The sequence below is a fragment of the Morone saxatilis genome, unplaced genomic scaffold (assembly GCF_004916995.1).
Source record: "Morone saxatilis isolate NCDOM2014 unplaced genomic scaffold, NCSU_SB_2.0 Contig6, whole genome shotgun sequence".
NCBI lineage: Eukaryota > Metazoa > Chordata > Actinopteri > Moronidae > Morone > Morone saxatilis.
This window is the reverse complement of record NW_023340206.1, coordinates 7311439-7316094: the sequence shown is the minus strand read 5'-3', so window position 1 is coordinate 7316094 and position 4656 is coordinate 7311439. Positions and strand designations below refer to the sequence as shown.

General features: G+C 42.3%; 1 protein-coding gene across 1 annotated transcript in view; it reads right to left on the bottom strand.

The window, feature by feature from the left end:
* LOC118339764 (fidgetin-like) overlaps nt 1-4656 on the bottom strand; it is a gene marked incomplete in the record, with an annotated part of 32288 nt that overhangs the window by 3027 nt on the left and 24605 nt on the right.

Sequence of the window (4656 nt, the reverse complement as noted above, 5' to 3'; positions counted from 1 at the left end):
ATATATATATATATATATAATCCTGTAACCCTGACGAAGGCTGTCGAAGCCGGAACACACTCATTTCAACATTAAAGCTCAGGCAAATTAGGCTCCACAAGTAGCAGAATTCTTTTCATATTTGAAATTATAAAAGGCCTTGAATGTTTTTGGGAAATGAATGGGCGGAATTTGGAGTAGTCGATGATTTTTATTAACAAAAAACACTCCGATAGATATTTGTGTTGATTTTTAGTTGATTTGAGCCCTTAATGAATTCAAGGACCTTTTTTCTGTGACTTTCAAGGTCTTTTAACGAGAGAAAAGGAGTGTATATGTCAGGCTACCTTGAGCATTTTTCCTATCTGACCCAGCCCATGCTGCACCACCACATTAAGTGACTTTGCTTTGCTCATTGCCCTTGGTTTACATCACGCTGAATTAGAGGATACACACTGAATGATTCCAAAGTCAATCCTCCTCCATCTCTGTTTTGGAGAAGGAGCAGCGAGTTCAAAGCGCTCAGTTCAAAGCATCTGTCCTCATTTGAATAACGTAGAGTAATCGCTATTACCTTATTTAAATAGTGCAAGTTATCATTTGGCCTTCATTTGCATTGCTGGGGTAATCACTGCGTCTCTGCATTAACCTCATTATAGAAGAGATGAAAGCCCTGATGGAGCCTGACACACTCTTTTATATATGTTATCTTTATTAATGATGGAATTAGAAAGATTCATGTTTCTTTAAATGGAGGACATATCGGAGTTTGATGGAGTGTCAAACTATGTGGCAAGAGGAGCGCGCTGTGATTCGCAAGGCTTGTTTTATTTTTGTGTTTTCCTGCTCTCTCCGATCTCCATCCTCGCTTCCTCCTTTCATTTCTACCTCCATCCATTTCTCTGTACGCGTCCCTGCACTGAGTTGAGCTGAACCACAGCCTGGCACTTAAAATGAAGCCGAAAACAGGCCAATACATCATGACAGCGCAAAGACATATCCATCTTAACACGTCATAATATCTTCACTTCTTTGCAATGCAGTGCAGCTTTTTGTTTTCACAACATGTGTTAAATCAACTGATATTTGTCTCGAAACGACCTTATTGCCAGATGTAGTCACTCGCTTCACAATTCTTGCCTGATTGCATGTCACTGAAGACTGGCAGGGAGAAATCCACTCGCTGCTTTGACAGATTTTGTAACAATTTGGAGATTAAATGTCAAATCAGTTGGAGGTTTTACAGTCCCATAATGCTGAATGCACTGCACTACAGAAACAGCATAAAAATAGTGGTTAAAGAACCCAGCAAACTGTGTAACAAGGTTGTAAAAACGGTTTTAATGCTTTTATTTTATTTCTTTTTAGGCTGATTCCTTTACACCTAAAATCTCCAGGATTGGCTAAATGTCGTCCTAAAAACATATAGATGCTCTGCCTGTACAGAAATCTTTAACATCATTTTGAACGTGGTTACTTTAAGAAAATAACTTTATTTTGAATATGTTCATAGTTCATAATTAAATGTTGACTTTTAATATTTGTACTAAATTTGATACCTTAATGTTCATTTTCATCCATTTAAATATGTGATTTAATGGTAGCGACAACAAAGTGATGGTGTTTACTGCTAAGTTACGCCACTTTATTTTTGAATTACATATTACAGTTAGCTCAGGCTAGCTGTGGCTATGGTGCGATAGATGTCTCCTCAGAACAAAGGGAGCATTGAAGTGCAACAGCAGGTTCCAGAAAATACCAAGCTGAACAGAAGCTAGAATACAACTGCACAGCCAGAGTAAAGTTACTGCAGTTTAGCGGGGGTCTTTTTCACTATTTCATCTGTGCAAAGACAAATAACTAAAATCCATTCTCCTGTCAACATTATCTTGTGTAGTGATACTATAAATTACCACTTCACTCTGCATTCACCACTTCACCCCTGTCGGTAGGGCCTGCGCTATAAAAATGGGACTTTATTATTATGTTAGTTACAGGCCAAGGTCAAGTACTTGACGACATTGTCGTTCCTTGATCACCAGTGGTGGTCAATGATTAGATTACCGAATGGAAGGTTACTGAAGGCCCCATTAAATGACATGTGAAGGTGGATATTTCTGCCGCAGAATCAAGCGACACGTAGATTGACCCTGGCATCAGTGAGGCAGTTTCATCGCAGGCATTTGCTTCTGCAGACCTCGAAGACTAGACACTGCAGTGACTCTAGCTCCTGAATCAGATGGGGGGGGGGTTGGACTGTGGATTAGCAAAAGAAGGCACTCTGATGGTTGAAGACACAGCTGAATCTGGCTTACAGCCTTTGCCACGTGCCACTTTCTCCTCAGCTATATATGATCCATTAATGCTGAAGAGCTAATGTTGAAATAATAGAGATTTCATGTGCACTGCCAAACTCAGCATTTTGCTCCTGGCTACGGATCAAACATGTAGCTTGAGAATACAATCCTAAGAACGATCCAACTTTAAAAGCCCTTTAAAAATGTTTGATTTACTCTGCTTTCATGAGACCGTTCAAGAGTTCAATAATGATATTATTTATTTATGATGATTTTGCATTCATACTGTGTTGGAATAATGGAGAACAGAATAAGAAAAGTGTGCCTGCCAGTTATTTCGATGAAATGACAAACTACATCCTCTTTTGGTTCCTTAAAAATCGTGTACCTTTGATTTTATATTTAAAAAACACACACATAACAACAATATAATGGTGTATACAAACCAGACTGCAATTGAAGGATTGTTGTGAAACCTGTATTTGGCCTCATTTCCTCTTATTCTGTCCAGTTTTCCCGGCTTGTAATTTTCTCCTTGAAATACTGCCCTTTTGTAGTGCTGCTTCCACTTAATATATTCTCAATATTAAAGAAGCCTCCCAGCTAATACAAAACTTTCCTCCGCGCAGCTCTTTGTCTGAGGCGTTCGCTGCTTGGTACACTGGGAGGGTGACAGGCTTGCCAGCCCCTGCTAGACTCCCCTCGGCTAAAATGTTGTAAATTAACACAATTAGCAGATCGCCATTCTGCTAATTAGCCACTGGCGTCTGCCGAGAGATGGCTAGAGAGGAGAATCAGAGAGGAAATAGGAGTCTGGGGATTCCCCCCTCCCTCCCTGTGTTGTTACCAAACAAACACTGGGCCTCAGAAAAGAGAGCAAGGGAGTGTGAACGTGTGTGTGTGTGTTTGTGTCTGCGTGCTTCTACTTCTTTTTTTTGTTGTTGTTGTTGTATGTCTGTGTTTGCAGTAGCATAAATGGATGGGAGGAAGAGAAGATTTGCTCCTCCATGAATGGGTTTTATTGTGCCTGCCTGCTTTACTCACAAAAGCACAAAAACACACACATAAACCAATTCTGAGGCAGGCATTGCTCACCAGACCCCCAACTGTGGATCTCTACATGCAACCACTGCCAGTCAATAAGTCGGAGGAAGCAGCCTAAATGACACCGATATTATCCTTTATTTGTGTGCACTAAGTCAAATCAAACGGGGGTTCAATCTGCCGTGCGGCTGCTGTGATTACGCCCCGTCCAGCCTTTGATAGCGCCACGGCTTTGATAGTGAGACAACGATGGAGTCGCTGTGTGACTGTCAGTGTTTGCAGATGGCATTGGCTGGGATTAAAGGAAACAGTGGCTCTCCAGCCTCCTGAGGCAATAAAGGGGAGAGCCAGGTGAGTGTGTCTGAGATGAGATGGAGCAAGGAGGGAGGGAGGGGAGGAGGCGCAGCGAGCACAGAGGGAGTAAATAAGAGGAGGGGTGGCCGCAAAGAAAGAGCAGGAAGGGAATGAAAAGGAGAGATATATATCGAAATAGATGGAGTCAGAATAAAAGGAGGTGAGGAGAAATAAAGAAGGATCTAGCAGGAGGGGAGGTGGAAAATGGACGACAAAAAAAGCAAAGAGGAGAGACTGAGAGGAAAGACAAGGCGGCAGGGAGGCATAAAGAAGAGAGGCAGACAGAAAGGTAAAGAGAACGGTAGAGAGAGAGGTCAAGGTGGAGCTGTGCAGACAGGAACTAAGCTTGAGACACAATGTGTTGTAATTCATTGCTCGCTACAGCTACTGTGTGCGTGCCTGTGTTTGTCCGTCTGGGTCAGTGGATGGGAGCTAGTGTGTGCGCGTGTGCACGTCAGCACGCCTGAGTGCAGGCATAGATAGTTTTTTTTTTTTTTAAACGCCTGTGTGTCTGAGCACGGATTTGTGTGTGTGTGTGTGTGTGTGTGTGTTCGATGAAAGCACCATGAGCAGAGGGGGGTGGATGCGTATGGGTGTGTGTGTTGCTTTGTGGCACTCGGCGAGGCGCATTTTCAAACCCATCTCCAGCCACCTCAGATGAGCCGGGGATTATAGAGTGACCCTCAATGCCTCTGTCTTATTGGTCTGGCCAGGGTGCATTAGGCTGCCGTAACCAGCCCTCTCACCATCCCTCTGCACCGCACTATACCTGCAGACACTCGCTCTGTCCCTTTTTATATGATCTGTAGAAATTAACAATTCATGTGTATCAGGAAGAAAAATAAATAAAAATAAAAAATAAGGGAGTGTGAGCTCAGATGGAATAGTTGTTATTTCTGTATATCTTTCTTCCAAGCCAAGACTAGCAGGGAGGAGAGTAACTGTAAATGACAACATTGTCAAATATTTCAGTGTCCTTTTG